Source organism: Gossypium arboreum, chromosome 11, assembly GCF_025698485.1.
Source record: "Gossypium arboreum isolate Shixiya-1 chromosome 11, ASM2569848v2, whole genome shotgun sequence".
Classification (NCBI taxonomy): Eukaryota; Viridiplantae; Streptophyta; class Magnoliopsida; order Malvales; family Malvaceae; genus Gossypium; species Gossypium arboreum.
This window is the reverse complement of record NC_069080.1, coordinates 86,572,559-86,590,247: the sequence shown is the minus strand read 5'-3', so window position 1 is coordinate 86,590,247 and position 17,689 is coordinate 86,572,559. Positions and strand designations below refer to the sequence as shown.

The 17,689-nt window shown below is 36.8% G+C and overlaps 1 non-coding gene across 1 annotated transcript; it reads left to right on the top strand.

Moving 5' to 3' along the window:
* The first annotated feature begins 9,192 nt into the window (after nucleotides 1-9,192).
* Nucleotides 9,193-9,299, top strand: LOC128284901 (small nucleolar RNA R71). Its single transcript, XR_008275320.1, has one exon. It is a non-coding gene; the product is annotated as a small nucleolar RNA R71 (small nucleolar RNA).
* The last annotated feature ends 8,390 nt before the right edge of the window (nucleotides 9,300-17,689 follow it).

Below are 17,689 nucleotides of genomic sequence, written 5' to 3'. Positions count from 1 at the left end.
ACACAATAATATGTATTCCCCGTGTAACACCCTATACCCGACCTGATTGCCAGGTTTGGGTACCGAATGATAGGATGACCAAATTCACTTAGCAATATTTATAATTATGATTATATTACACATTTAAATGCTTAAAATTTTAACTATAAAATGTATTTCAACTCATGCCTAACTAGAAAATAGTACTTACAAAACATATTTTCGATAACAAATTTATATATTTTAAATAAGTTTCGAATGCATATAGTCAACTTAAACCCTAAGGTGTGGCCCTCTATATTTATGATATAGCTTCCATGCTCAAAGTTTTCACTCTGGCAAAGTCTGGCTTGGTCTCTCCTCTTGATTTTCGAGTCTTTGTTTATCCTGCAACCAAGTAGTAAACTTCTAAGTTTGGAAGAACTTAGTGGGACCTATACATAAATTGCATACAAGACTGCACAAATATTAAGAAATAAATTTATTTCTGGCTAAGAAGGAAACTCCTTGAATTTCGTAGAAGAATTCACAAACTTAGTTGACGAGGCCTAAGCCTTATGCATTCTGAGTCATTTATTTATGGATTTAGACTTCAGTCTAGCATTGACCAAGTCCTCTCTTTGGGTCTAAATTCTCCCCTCATCTCTTATTATTCCACCTTTTGATATTTATATTCATTACTTCTAGCTGGCAGGGCTTGATGTCTATCCAAGTCACTGCTGTAACTGCGATATTTACCATAACATAATGCCCTCACTTCCTTAAAGAACTAGTGTCCACAAAGTAGCACCATAGTACCCACTCTTTCAGCCTATCCCTTTAAGATGCTTCATTTGGCATGTGGTGCCTGACCTACTATCTCTTATTCAAGTATTATGTGAAGGTTTCCACCCTTGGTGGATCCACATGATCATTTCTTTGTTTCCTAGTCTTGCCAAACTTTCGTTTTTCACCCTTCTTAGTGGACTTAATCAATCATTCAACATTAAGATGTCATTTCCTCCTGTGAAGACCCTGGTCAGTCTACCCAATCACTCGACTACCTCTTTATCTGCTTTCAATTTTATAACTGTAATCGCAACATCCCAAGTGGACTTATTTTTTTGCATATTATATTTACTTCCTTATCTAAGGAGTGTCTTTCTCCTTCCACCTTAACAGGGTTGAGACATTACCTCGTCTCACTCATCATCGTCTTTGGTGAATTCTCTCATTCTCTTGGTGTTCTGTGTCCCTTAGATGCACCAAGCTCATTCTTGTGACTTATCGCACCAATCACACCACTAACTCTACTTTAAACCTTATAGTTTCTCTTGGTATACTAATCTATGAATTTCCCAAGTATAACCCATGTTTTTAGTCATGGTGGACTTCCTGTGTTGAATGTCCCGATGGACTACCTCGTGTTTAATGTCCTGATAGACTACCTTGTGTTTAATGTCCCAATTGACTACCTTGTGTTTAATGTCCCGATGGAATCTTTATGTTGCCAAGGTCGAGCTATGGTATTATACAATATATCTCATGTTTAACGTCTTGGCAAATTCCATTGGTCGCCATAGCCGAGCTCTTACACCTTAAACTTCTTTGAGGTCTTGTATCAATGAATCTTATTGCTGTTCCCGTGTCACCCCATAAAGCTTGTCGGTTGTCATTGTAGTGTTGCTTTATAGAATCTGAATACCGTTATCACAGTGTCGCCCTGAAGGACCAGTTGGTATCATTCCTTTTCACATTTTACTTTGATGCTTGAACACCAAAGTGTCCCTTTCGTAAGGCTTGAAACTTCGCACATCACAATTTGCACTTAACAACCCCGTATCGCAGTATCCTAACAAAATTCCATCTCCTTATTCACCCACGCATACCTCAAGTTCACCATTTTTACTTTGATGCTCAAACACCGTAGTGTCCCCTCTGCAAGTCCCGGAGCTTCGCACATCACGATTTGCAATCAGTAACACCGTATAATGGTAGATGGAAACCTAATTTCCCAAATCCTACCATATGATGATAGATGGAAACCCAATTGCCCAAATCCTAACTCCATCTAACCCATTAGTAATTTCCCTACATAATCCACAATATATGTAAACATGAATTACATGCTATTTGTAAACCTAATCATCTTATGCATATAAAGTATTCACAACCAGTAGAGATAATACATAATCATAGAAATGGAGTACAAAAACTTACCTGGATTCCTTTATCCTTATTAGCTTAGTTTACCCAAATGCTAGAGCCTTCTTTGTCCTGGCAGCAGTTCCTCAATTTCTTTGCTATCGAACCTCAATTCACATGACTATTCTGACATGTAGAGCTTCTTTCAGCTACAACCTTTTCTTCTTTAGAGTGATTGAAGAAGATGGTGCTATAAAGAGAAAAATGTGTAAAAAAAATTGAGAAAATTTATAATTACTCATTCTTGAACTAACTATTACCACGATGTAGGCAAGTGTACCTATCGAACAGTAGTATAGTTTTAGCAAGTCCGGATTATCGAACCCAAAGGAACTAAAAGTGTTAGTAATGACTGTCTTTTTATTATCTAGCCTAAGAATAAAGAAGTTTTGTTTTAATTAACTAATTATCTAAACTAAGAACGCACAGAGAAAATAATTGGGGAATTTCTTTTGGGAAAAATCGATTGACTTAAGACAATACCTAAGGAAAAATCCACCTAGACTTTACTTATTATTCTGGCTCCGAATCGGACGATTTATTCATTCAACTTGTTTCATAGAGATCTCTAAGTTATGTTATTATCCCTATTCAAGACTAATAACGTCTAATCCCTAGATTAAATAACCTAGACTTTTCTCTAATTAACACTCTAAGGTTGCATTAACTCAATCTATGGATCCCCTTATTAGGTTTCACCCTAATCTGGCAAAATCTTGTCACCCTATGTCTAGGCGCGTAATCAAATCCGCTTAATTATGACAAATGTACTCTTAGACAGGGTCTATTTCTCTTCTGAATAAGAGCATGTCTTGAATCAGTATCCTGGGATATCAAAACAAGAATTAAGAACACATAATTAAGAACAAGTTAAATATTTATCATACGATTTAGAAAATAATAACAAGATTCGTCGTAGGTTTCATTCCCCTTAGGTATTTAGGGGTTTTAGTTCATAACTAAAAAAGAAAACATCTCAGAAGGATAAAGAATACAAAACATAAAGAAAACCCAAAACTCCTGAAAGGAAATTGAGGAGAGATCTTCAGTCTTGATGATGAATCTGGAATCTGAGATGGATCAATTGGCTTCCTTGGAGTAATTCCTTACTCCCCCTTCTTCGCCTCCCTTTTCTTCCTCCTCTAGGCTGTATTTATAGGCTTTGGAATGCTTAGAAGCCCTCAAAATTAGCCTTTTCCGAATTGGACTTAACTTGGGCTCGACAGGGACACGCCCGTGGCACACGCCCGTGTTCAATTACTTCAGGTTGTGCTCGAGCCTACCAAATTGACACGGCCATGTGGTCTGCCTGTGTGAGGAGGTCCAGGCTATGTTGATTTTGTACTTTGGCCCATTTTCTCTGTTTTTGGCCCGTTTCTCATTCCTTTCGCTCTCTTATGCTCTCCTAAGTATAAAACATGAAATTAAAGCATTAGGAGCATCGAATTCACCAATTCTAATGAGAAATCATCCATAAAATGCATTAAACATGGGGTAAAAATATGTATAATTTACGGTTTATCAAATACCCCCACACTTAAGCATTTGCTTGTCCTCAAGCAAAATTCTCAACTCATAATCAAAATAAATTCTTCTCAACTTATAATTTCTATCGATAATATCTAAGAATAATCCATAGGTAATCATACATTGAGAATTCAACTAAAAGAACATAAAAGTTTCAAACATTCCAAGTTGAGTATTTAATCATGCAAACATAGATGTCTCTCCATATGTAAGTAATTGCCTTTGAATCAGGATATCAAAGAGTTTCACATCCTCACAAAGATTCACTCAAATCACTCGAGGAGTTTAAGGACAATAAATGAAGCACTCAATAGTCTATAATGAAAAGTCATTACCATATGCTTGCATGAAAATCAAATCTCCACCACTATAATTTAAGATGATACATCAATCAAAAGGTCTTTAGAGGGTTGTAGTGAGGCTTGGTTAGGGGGGTGTGGTCACAAGCTGAAAGAAAGGGTTAGAATCAAGATTGAATTGAAAAATTGCCTAACTAGAAAAAGAGTTAATCTTCACTTGCGTACAATAGAGCTTCTTCTCAGAATATGAAATTACAGATATATATACATAGTTTGTTTGTTTTTTTTTATTTTTTTTATTTTTAGAAACAAGTTAAATAATATAGACTAACTATTAAGAGCAAAACATAGCTAAGCAATCCATTCAACTCAAATCTCGACAAAATATAGAGATTAATTTAGGGGATTTCAACAATAATGGGTTAAAGGTTAATATTAAGGGTAATACAAGAAATGGCTTGTTAGGCTCAAGGGGGTTTACTAGGGGTTGATCATGAAGGAAAGCTTTTCATGGCATGAGTGGGTTAATCCTAAGTGCCTTAATCATTTTGACATATCAAATCAAATGGTGTGGTCTCGACATGCATAATCAAGCAAGTTCTAGAATAACAGTTCAATACCGACGCACTCAAAGAAATAATAAAAGTGAGCATGAAAGGATTAATAGATGCTCAAAAGGCTAAAAAATCTCACAAAAGTTATGGCTTTTTGATGTTTAGACTCGTGAATTCCAATTCAAAGTAATACCTAGACTTGGGGAAACAACATATAATTTTAAATTCTTAAAAATCAACTTATCATGCTTGATCTCTAATGTCATAAAGTTTAAACAATCAATGTATAAATGCCTATGTTTTAATTCAAGATATTTCAATCAAAATCATAAATCAATTAAAATTTATCCTAAATATGATATGAAAGCTTTTCAAGAGAACAAGGCAATTATTCAGGGATTTTTCTGATAATGAAATAAATACCCCCCACACTTAAGATGTACATTGCCCTCAATGTACAAATATAGATATTAGAGTATAAAAATAAGATAGGGAGAGAAGTGAAACTTCCTGTATGATGAATTCCTCGAACTGGAGTTCTGGAGAGGAATCGATTCAAGAGTGGAGGAGGATACTCCGAAGGTCGTAGAGGTTCATTAGGCCATAAGTCTTGCACCAAAAGGATATTATCTCTAGTGGTAACTATGGTAGTGGGCGAGTAGGACATGGCAGTCATGAAGAACCTTTCCCGGTGGAGTTTTAGTTCCTATGTGACGATGAGCTTAAGGGCTCTATATAACTGTGATAAATTAGGAACTTTTTAGGGGATATTAGGAAGGATAATTACTCATAAAGAAAAACCAAAATTGATAATTAAAAATAAAATTCTAAAATCTGCTAAAAAATAAAAATAAAAGTAAAAATAAAAGTAGTTTTAATAAAAATTAAAAACATAAAAAAAATAAATGTTTTTAAACATCTTCATCGCTGGATGGTTCGCGAGGTGGCACCAGCGATGAGATGTGGAGGTGCTGACAAATCTACTGTAGAGTAGCATCAATGTTGTCAAATCATTGAAAACACTACTGCTCGAATCGAGTGAGGCGCTCAGAGATGTCAGCATATGAACCTCCACATGAACTTGACGAGAGGGTGGTGGTGGCTGAGTCGGTGGGCCCTCGTGCTATGGGGGGCATCATCAAGAATGTCCTCGTAGGCCTCCTCTTCGGTAGATTGGGTGAGATGATACTAGGGAGGGTAGGTTCCTCGGCGCCTCTCGATCATCCTCATGCTAAGCATGCTTGAGATGCCTTGTGGAGACATCTGGCCGATGAGGGTGAGGGATGATTCTTGGGCCACGGTGTTGAGGAGCCCGAAGTGTCGTGCCAGTCGAGTTATGTAGGGGCCAATAGAGATAACCCTCTTCTAATGCCGCTCCGTCCGGTGCTAAATCGTAAGGGCGATGAAATAGGCAAAGTTGATGACGTGCCCTTACGACATACACCATAAGAAGTAGACGTCGTGGGTGTTGATGACGCCAGTACTCTCTCGTCTCCCTGTAATCGTGTGAGCTAAAATAGCGTGTAAGTACCTCAGAGATGGTGGGAGAACTGATGCCTTGGAGCGGCTAGGATTGTAGGAGCCAGTGCTAGGGGCCAAAGTGTGCTAGCACTTCGAGGGAGAGAAATGTATGTGCCGATTGTGAGCATGTAGTTTATTCTCCTCCTTGAACTCCTCCGTCTATAAACCTAGTGCCGCACCGAACTCTGGGATGCTTAGTTGGCGGACTAACCTGCCTAGGCGAACTGCACCGTGCCAGGATCATCATAGTTCGTCATTACGGTCTGGAGATGGAACGTTGAGCATAGTTCCATTGTGAGCTCGAGGTATGTTGGTTCGATAATCCCAAAGAATATCTCCTAAGGGTCGGTGGTCAAGAGGGCCCGAATTGCATCAGCCATCTGAACTTGTTCTACGACAGCACAGTCGATGCAATGGCCCGTAATTAATGGTCGGGCCCAAAGTATTTGGGAAAGCTCCTCTTGGGGACCTCGGGGGAACTCCAGGAGGGGGTGACAAACGACACACGGGTGTGGCAGGGTGGCCATGTGGAGTTACAGTGGCTAGGGTTAGGGTTTTTAAATGTGGAAGAAAGTGAATAGTACAGGGTATTTATAGATTTTGGGCCACACGGCCAGGGCACACGCCCGTGTCCACCAATTTCAGCCCGTGTGATTCACGAATTTCAACTTTGGGCGAGTCTGACATTTAGTACACGCTCGTGTCACACGGCCGTGTCTATCTTCGTTCGCTTCTCCCACGCCCGTGTTAATTTAACAGGTTCGACCACGGGTGTTCCACACGGGTGTGTCAAACGCCCGTGCTATTTTAACAGGTTCGCTCACAGTTCTTCCACACGGGTGTGTTGCACGCCTGTGTTGTTTTAGCAGGCTCGACCACGTCCATATTGCAAGGCCGTGGCATTTTATCGTAGCCCTGTTGGGGAAATCCTTGCCCTGTTTTCACACGGCCTTAAGCATGCCCTTGTGCTTGGCCGTGTCTCTGTGAAAACACCTTTATTTAAGATTTCTATTAGTAAGTTAGGAGTTAAATACAAAAATTTAAAGAAATTTATATTGTTAGTGCTCGAGTTACCTCCCGAGAAGCACTTATTTATAGTCTAAGCTCGACTTACCTCTTCAGTGAACGGTCATGGTGGTTTGAGGAGTTTATACTCCTCATTCCTGCTAACAATCTCATCAAAATAAGGTTTTAATCGGGTGTTGTTTACCTTAAAAGTGCCGAACTTGGAATGACTCACCTCCACCGTACCGAATGGAAAAATACTAAGTACCGTAAGAGGGATTTTCTCATTCGGTATGGTAGTGATAATGTGGGGATCTATAGCATCTAATAAGACCTTATCACCAACCTTAAGTTGATTTAGAGAGGTATCGGGCTTGTTTTGGCGTAGTTTCGGTTTGTCGGGTGTTCTTGGTTTGTGCGTCCGCCATTCATCGAGTTCCTCGATTTGTAATCTTCGATCCTTATGGACAGGTCCTCTACTGGTGCTTGAAAATGACTACTGTGCTTCCATCAGACTCATTTTTTGCAAAATAGGTTGCAGCATATTGTTAGTTTTAGTAGAATGGTTTAAATGTTCACCTTCAATTCCTGATGTGTTGCCAAAATTGCGAGCTTGAAGGGTGATTGTTTCGTCTCCCACCCAGAGTGTGAGTTCACCTGTGCCAACATCAATGATTGTTTTAGCAGTTGCTAAAAAAGGCCTTCCTAGAATGAAGGGAGTGTTGTTATCCTCTTCTATGTCTAGAACAATAAAGTCAATGGGAAATATAAATTTATCAATTTTAACTAGCACATCTTCAATAATACCTAGAACATCTTCAATAATACCTCTAGGGAATCTTATATTTTATCTTCTAATTGAATGCTTATCCTAGTCTATTTGGTTTTCCCGAGACCTAGTTGCTTAAACATTTTGTAAGGCATGACGTTGATACTAGCCCCTAGATCAACTAATGCATGATTAACATCTAAACTACCAATTAAGTAAGGAATAGTAAAGCTCCCTGGGTCTTTTAGTTTGTTGGGTATTTTATTTTGGAGAATGGCTGAGCAAACTATGTTCAGCTCCACATGCGACGCCTTGTCCAACTTCTGCCTGTTTGCTAAAAGCTCCTTTAAAATTTTCATTGCGTTTGCCATATGCGATAGAGCTTCAATAAATGGTAAGTTAATATGTAATTTTTTTAAAGAGTTTAAGGAATTTACCAAATTTTTCATCCGAGCGGTCTTTCCTTGTCGCATTGGGGTATGGCACACGAGGTTTATATTCGACAGTCACTGGTTTGTTTGTATTTTGATCTACCTCACCTTGACCTTTGCTTACCACAGTTTCTTGCCTCGGTTCTGGTTCAGGCTGAACGACTCCTTCGTCATCTTGTATATTAATTGCATTGAGTTGTTCCCTTAGGTTAGGTTCGGTATTACTTGGCAAACTACCTTGTGGTCATTCGGAGATTAGTTTGGAAAGCTGGTCTATCTGAGTTTCGAGGATTTGGATTGACACTTGTTGATTTTTTAGTGCTGTCTCGGTGTTCTGGAAACGGGTTTCTAACACTGATATAAACTTTGAGAGCATCTCTTCAAGGTTTGCCTTCTTTTCCTGTTGGTAGGGTGGTTGTTGGTACCCCGGAGGATGTTGTGGTCTTTGATTTCCTTGACTGCCCCACGAGAAATTGGGGTGGTTCTTCCAACTTGCATTATAAGTGTTACTATATAGATTGTTTTGAGGTCGAGGATTATTACCCATGTAGTTTAATTGCTCGTTATCCATGCTGTGGCCATAAGGTTGGTATTTCGAATGGTCAGGTTCACCGCTACTTGCTTCGCACTGCATTACTGGGTGAACCTGTGAAGAACTAAGAAAACCATCAATCTTTTTATTTAAGAGTTCTACCTGATTAGAGAGCATGGTGACCGAATCTACATTATAAACGCCGACTATTTTCATTGGCTTTGTCCTTAAGACTTGCCACTGATAGTTATTCACGGACATCTCCTCTATAAACTCATAGGCATCTTCCAGTGTTTTATTGTTGATGGTTCCGCCCGCCGTTGCGTCAGCCATTAGCCAAGTCAAAGGATTTAGACCATTGTGAAATGTTTGTACTTGGAGCCAAAGCGGTAACCCATGGTGAGGGCATCTTCTCAAAAGGTCCTTGTATCTCTCCCATGCATCGTATAGTGTTTCTAAATCCATCTGCACAAAAGAAGAGATATCATTACGTAATTTAGCCATTTTAGCCGGAAGAAAATATTTTAGTAAAATTTTTTTAGTCATTTGTTCCCAAGTAGTAATTGACCCTCGTGGTAATGAGTTCAACCACTGTTTAGCTTTATTCCTCAATGAAAAGGGAAACAACCGAAGACATATGGAATCATCAGAAATGCCATTAATTTTAAATGTATCGCATAGTTCTAAGAAGTTGGCTAAATGAGCGTTGGGATCCTCATCCTGCAAACCATCAAACTGAACAAATTGTTGTATCATTTGAATAGTGTTAGGTTTTAATTCAAAAGTAGTTGCAGCTACAGCAGGTCTAACTATACTTGATTCAGTTCCTGTTAAAGAAGGTTAGCATAATCATACATAGTGTGTGGAGCAGGATTTTGATTAACCGCGATTGCAGGAGGTAGCGGATTGCCTTGGTTTTCAGCCATCTCTTCGGTTGGGGGTTAAGTATTGTCTTCTTGCTCGTTCTCCGTGTATCTTAAGCTGTGCCTTATTTCTCTTTGGTTTCTACGAACTGTACGATCGATTTCTTCGTCAAAAAGTAATGGTCCCGATGGGTTTCTTCTAGTCATAAACTATAAAAACCTGCCAAGAGAAAGAAAGATTAGGTTAATAAATACAACCTTGTTCTTTCCTCGGTTTAGGTCCGGACTCTATTTTTCTTGATATAAAATAGAAAATTTCACTCATTTAATTATCACATTATTCAAATTAGTGCATAAATCATACTTTGGAAAAAATACAATTTTGCCCCTAAACTTTCACATATTTACACTTTGGTCCTTAAGCTCGTAAAATGAAATCTGTCCAATCTCTTTCTTACTTAAGCCTAGCCAATTCATATTCACTCTTATAACAGCCCACATTTTTCATCAAATCACATTTTTAACACCTATTTTTATATGTTTTACAAACAAGTCCTTTTTGGTGTTTTCATGAAAAAATAACTTAGAAAAAGATGTTCATCTAACACCAAACTTCCATATTCCTTCATTAATTATCAAAATACATGCATGACACACATGGGTAAATTTCTGAACATGAACCCTATCTTAAAATCAGGGTAGAAATAGCTAGATCATGCTTCAAGGATATCAAAAACATAAAGAACATTAAAAACGGGGCTAGGATGTACTTACTATCAAGCTTGAAAGTTGAAAAACCCTAACTGTGGAGAGCTTGGGAGTTTCGGCTATGACATGGAAAAAATGAGCAAATTTTGCTTGATTTTTCCCTTTTTAATCTTTTATTAACCAAATGACCAAAATGTCTTTTTTAATAAACTTTCAAAATTTATCCATGCATGCCCATTTTTGTCCATAAAATTAAAAATTCTGCAAATTACTATTTAAGGACCTCTAATTAACAATCCAAAGCTATTTCATACTAAAAGCTTCTAGAAACACATATTTTGCAACTTATTCAATTTAGTCCCTAACTTCAAATTGGACACCTTAGGCATAGAATTTCTTCCTGAAAATTTCACACACATCAAATAATCATAAAATAATTATTTCTATTTCGAATTTGTGGTCTCAAAACGACTGTTTTGACTAGACCTTAATTCAGGATGTTACAACTCTCCCCCTTAGGGATTTTCATCCTCGAAAATCTTACCGGTAAAAAGACTTGGGTATTGGCTTCTCATCGTTTCCTCGAGTTTCCATGTGGCTTTTTCAACCCCGTGTCATTGCCATAACACTTTTACAAGGGCAATACTTTTATTTCTTAATTGTTTGACCTCTCGTGATAAATTTTAATCGGTTCTTCACCATAAGACATATCCGGTCGTATCTCCACCTCTGTAGTTGAAATCACGTGTGAAGGATAAGAACTGTAATGACGCAACATAGGCAAGTGGAATACATCGTGAATCTTTTCTAACTCAGATGGTAAGGCTAACTGATAAGCGACCGATCCTATTCTTTCAGTCACCTCAAATGGTCCAATGAAACACGGGCTCAGTTTCCCTTTCATGCCAAATCTGAGAACTTTCTTCCACGGGGACACTTTTAGAAATACCTTATCACCAACTTGAAACTCCATTTCTTTTCGTTTTAAATCAGCGTAGGTTTCTGTCTATTTGAAGCTGCTTTCAGGCAATCTCGAATCACCTTTACTTTTCCTTCGATTTCTTTAACTAAGTCGACCCTATAAATCTAATTCTCTCTGAGTTCAGTCCAATATAATGGTGTTCGGTACTTACGCCGATACAATACCTCATAAGGCTCCATTTTCAAGCTCGACTGAAAATTGTTGTTGCAGGCAAATTCTACCAATGGTAAATACTTTTCCCAACTGCCTTGAAACTCAAGAACATAACACCGTAACATATATTCAAGAATCTGAATTACCCTTTTAGATTAACAGTCAGTTTGTGGATGGAAAGCAGTACTAAAGTTCAACATTGTACCTAAAGCTTTTTGTAGCTTTCTCCAAACTGCAATGTGAATCTCGGACCCCTATCTGAAATAATCGACAAAGGCACTCCATGAAGTATCACAATTTCAGAAACATACAACTTGGCTAGCTTATCAAGTGAGTAGTCGATACCTACTAGAATAAAGTGGGCCGATTTCGTCAATCGATCAACTATGACCCAAACAACATCTTTCTTTCTCAGTGACAGTGATAGTCCTATAACAAAACCCATCGTAATTCGATCTCATTTCTGCTCGGGAACCATCACAAGTTGAAGTAAACTCGAAGGTACTTGGTGTTTAACTTTCACTTGTTGACAAATTAGGCATTTCGAAATAAACTCTGAGTTGTCTCTTTTCATACCCGACCACCAATACAATCTCTTCAAGTCCTTGTGAAGAATTTTCTCAATAAGCTCGTCATCTCTAAGTACACAAACCCTATCTTGGAACATCAAGCAACCATTGAAACCAATCTGAAAATCTGATTCAACACCCAACTCACATTGAGCTCTCTTGGTTTGCAAATCACTGTCACCTTTCTGAGCTTCGCAGATTTCTTGGAATAACGTTGGTCTAGCTCTCAACTCTACTAGTATCAAACCATCATCGGACACAGACAACTGAGTATTCATAGCTCTCAAGGCAAATAAGGATTTCCTACTCAAGGCATCGACGACCACATTCGCCTTACCCGGGTGATAGTCGATCACCAACTCATAATCTTTTATCAACTCTAGCAATCTCCATTGCCGTAAATTCAAATATTTTTGAGTTATCAATTACTTTAGACTTTTGTGATCTGTGAATACCCAACACTTCTCACCATACAAGTGATGTCTCCAAATCTTTAATGCAAACACAATGGTGGCTAGTTCTAGATCATGTGTCAGATAATTTTTCTTGTGTGGTTTCAATTGCCTCGAAGCATAGGCTATTACTTTGCCTTCTTGCATAAGCACACAACCCAATCCATTTAAAGATGCATCACTATAAACCATAAATTCTTTTCCCAGCTCAGGTTGCACTAATACTGAAGCCTCAGTCAACAATACTTTTAATTTCTCAAAACTTTGTTGGCACTTTTTTGACCATTCAAACTTGATATCTTTTTGTAACAATTTTATCATCGGAGAGGCAATCATAGAAAATCTATTAATGAACCTTCGGTAATAATCGGCTAAGCCTAAGAAGCTTCTAACCTTGGATACGTTTCTCGGTAGTTTCCAATCAATAATGGCCAAAATCTTACTTGGATCCCTTCACTCAACACAATATGCCCCAAAAATCTGACTTCTCTAAGCTAGAACTCACTTTTGCTAAACTTAGCATACAACTGTTTATCTCTCAAGGTTTACAAAACAATCCTCAAATGATCGGCATGTTCAAATTCGTCACGAGAATAAATTAGGATATCATCGATAAACACCACAACATATTTATCCAAATAAGGTCAAAAAATTCGATTCATTAAATACATGAAAACTGCAGGAGCATTCGTCAAACCAAAAGGCATCACTAAAAATTCTTAGTGACCATACCTTGTCCGAAATGCAGTTTTCGACACGTTCGAGTCCTTAACCGTCAACTGATAATAACCGAATCTCAAATCTATATTGGAAAATACTGTGGCTCCCTTCAATTGGTCAAACAAATCATCTATCCTGTAACGCCCCCGTACCCGAGACCATGGCCGGAGTCGAGCACGAGGTGTTAACGGACTTAATTCATTAATTAAACAGCTCAAACAATTTATTTTTAAAATTTCCAGACAAGCTTGCTAACTGCGTCACAGTAGCTTAAAAATTCATATCTCGAGTTCCAAAACTCAAAATTAAGATCCGTAAATTTTTCCTAAAACTAGACTCATATATTTATCTACTAAATTTTTTCTAGAATTGTTGGTCTAGCCAATTAGTACAGTTTATTAGTTAAAGTCTCCCCTGTTTCAGGGTTCGGCTACTCTAACCCCTGTGCACTACGAAACAAATTTCTTTCTGTAAGGAAATCCAATGACTATGCTGTTTGTTTCAATTAAAAACAGGCTCAATAAGGAATCCATACATATAAATTGTGAGTCCAAAAAATTTTTACACAAATTATGGTGAATTTCTAAAGTCAGAATAGGGAATCCAGAAATTGCTCTGATCCTGTTTCACAAAAATGTAAATATCTCATAAAATAAAACTCCTTTACATATTTTGTTTCTTCCAAATGAAACTAGATTGATTAAGGTTCAATTACGTATTTATTCATCATCTAATTCTCTCTCTAATATTTTTAGTGATTTTTCAAACTCACATCACTGCTGCTATGTGATTTTGTTTTATAGCCAATTTCACCATTTTATGGATTTCCATAGATTAGTTAGCACATAAAGCATACGAGTTATTAAATATAATCTCAATTAGCCACTCCAATAGCTAATCATTTTCAAACATTTCTATGCCATCCATGAGCTATATCATAAGATTATATACACAAAAGGATTATAATGCTATACATGCCATATTCCCAAAATATGCAAGCCACCATACCGAGATGGTCCGTTGATAGTGTGAGCGTGCCTCCGACCGTCCTGATCTCCAAACCGGCTTGTCAAAACTACAAGGAATGGAAGGGAAGGAGTAAGCATAAATGCTTAGTAAGTTCACATGCAAATAACAAATAACTTAACAAAGCAATTATAACAACCAACACTAGCATAATATCACCAAAACATATATCACATTTCTATTCATCATTCATCGTCTTACTACATTATTGTTGTCGTATCAAGTCTCAACCCGAGGGTTAAGTACATACCTATCCAAAGTGCCTATTCCACAACACTTACCAATACGTCACTTGCATTTTGAGTATTCTTCCATTTCACTAGAATTTTACCCGTTGAACATATCAGAATATAACTCGGGTACATGGAAAGTTTGCACATAAGTGCCACATATGTAGCCAAGCTACCATGTAACCTGCCCATAAGTGAACTCGGACTCAACTCAACGAGCTCGGATGCCTAGTTACATCTCACGAACTCGGACTCAACTCAACGAGTTCGGACGTTTGCATCCATAAGTGAACTCAGACTCAACTCAACGAGTTCGGATGCCCAAATTTCCGAATCTATTCCTAAGGTTCAACAGGACTTTCCTCATTCGTACTCCTTTACCATTCTCCTTGGAATACCCATGACGATACTTCGGTAGTCTTTCACATTTTTCACATAATTCATAATATTTTTGCATGTTGTCCAACAATGACCACAAAGCATAGAATTGCATGATAACAATCATAATATCATATAAATAGCATTAAATGATTTAAAATAATGGTTATATTACAATATTTACAGTTGAACTTACCTCGTATGCGAAAATGGTCATTTTTACCATTTTGTCCACAACTTGGTATTTTACCGATTTTAGCCCGAATTTTGATTTTCCTTGCTCTATCATTTCAAATATAGCCTAATTAGGACTCATATTATTCAAATCAACCCAAAATCATATTTTGGAAAAATTACAATTTTGCCCCTAAACTTTCACATATTTACACTTTTGCCCCAAATCTCGTAAATTAAACTTCATCCTATTTTCTTATGTTTTATGATATGCTGATCATTTTTCCCTTCTACAGCAACATCCAATTCCCACTCTAACTTGTACTTATGAACATTAGGTATTTTTACCGATTATGTCATTTTAGTCGATTTTACATAAAATCACTTAGCAAAAGTTATTTAACACAATCTCAAGGTTCATATTCTACCATAAAACATCAAAATTCATGCATATCATTCCTAAATTTTTAAATATAAACCCTAGCTCAAAATATTGGTAGAAACAGGTAAACCGAGCTACGAGGATTTCAAAAATGTAAAGAACATTAAAAACGGATATAGAAATCACTTACAATCAAGGCTTAAAAGTGTTGAAACCCTAGCTATGGTGGAGAGCAAAATTTGGCAGCAACTTATGGAGAAGATGATCATTTTTGTGTTATTTTTCCCACTTTATTTCATTTAATATCAAAATGACCAAAATGCCCTTCCGTATTTAACTTACAAAAATTCCATCCATGTCCAATTTTTGTCCATAAACTTAGAAATTGGTTAAATTGATATTTAAGACCTACTAATTAATATTTCAAAGCAATTTCATACTAGAAACTTCTAGAATGCAAATTTTGTAACTTATTCAATTTAGTCCCTAACTTCAAATTAAGCACTTTATGCATAGAATTTCTTCACGAAATTTTCACACAATCATGCAATCATATCATAGACTTAAAAATAATCATAAAATAATTATTTCTATCTCAGATTTGTGGTCCCCAAACCACTATTCTGATTAGGCCCTAATTCGGGATATCATAACTCTCCCCCCTTTAGGGATTTTCGTTCCCGAAAATCTTACCGAAAAAGTGGTCTTCATTTAGATTCCTCAATTTCATATTTGGTGCTGAAGAACTTTCACTCAGGCGGTGCCTCTAATATATCTCTTTAATTTCTCATATATTCTGAAAGCCTACAGACTCATCTCTAAATTGTTCTTAAATTTTCAACCCTTTTTAGTTTCCTTTGTCATCTTGACATAAAACCCAGATCTTAATTTGGTTAATGGAGACTAGAATTCCAAGAAATCCAACAATCAAAGGGACCTGTAATCTTCCAAAATAATCATACAAATTTTGATCATCGATAAATCACAATCCAATAACATCTGAATCAAATTACAGTACATGTCATTACTCTCTGAATGAATAGGCAAATTTTCACTGTAAGCTTCATACAATTCTTACTGTCTAAGCCTCAGAATAATAATACCATGAATCAGATCCAATCTGAAATTCAACATCAGAAGTTGATCCTCACTGTACTCTTTTAGTTTACTACTCACTATCACATTTTCCTCTTTCCGCTACGGAAATAATTCTGATATAGCCTCGAAAATAATCCTTCTCATTCTCATCCTAATATCAATACTGGCAAAGATAATTCTGGTAGATCCTGATACTCGGCTTTAACCCCATCAACAACTCAAATTTTCTGTGACATCAAATGCTCCAAACTACCACATTACCTTATTTTCATGAAACACATCACCATTCATACAATAGTGCATTACTGAAAATTAGGAAATTTTTACTCAATGCAGACTAGTCCAGTTCAGACGCTTTGGTTAGCAATATTCTCATCTGTCCAAACCTTGCTAACATGTAATAAACTTTTCAGCTTTTGTAAGATGAAAACTTTATCATTTTTAGTAGCTTCAACTCATATTAAAATTTTCTAAGAGATATACACTTCTCGTTCAGACTATTTTCCTTTTACTCGTAAAGAAATGAAATTCTATTATCAGACTTAAAAAAAATGATCCTGACATAATTGTCATATGAAATCTTTCAAATAAATAATTCACACAGATTAAACATCCAAGCCAATCTAAACACCGTTGAATGACATTTCAAGTAATCCTTTCTTCTAGTTACTAAACAATTCATCATGCAGCCTTTTACTATTCATTTCTTACGCTAATCAAAACCATCTCAATTGCATTAGCTCAAGTAACCAAAATATCTCAATTGAAGTCATTAATTATAATTGACTTACTTGAGAGAAGTAATCCACCATACCGATTGAAACTTGCACTTTTATCACTTATGCCTTTATCGTTGTCAAATCCTTACACAGAAATTTGAGAAATTCCAATATTAAAATCACCACATTACCAAGATCAAATCAAAAGTATAGTCATGCTTGTCATGATTATCATGAGCTAAAGAGTGCACTTCGAACATAAGTCATAATTGACAAATTATGGAATAAAGATAACAAGAAAACCGAATAAAGAAATCAAAGATTGAGAAACCCAGAATAAAGAAATCCAAGATACGATACTATGCTGGAAAATCAAAAACCTAACTCATAGGAAAATATAGAAGATCTTAAAAATTCCTCAGAGAAAAGAAGTC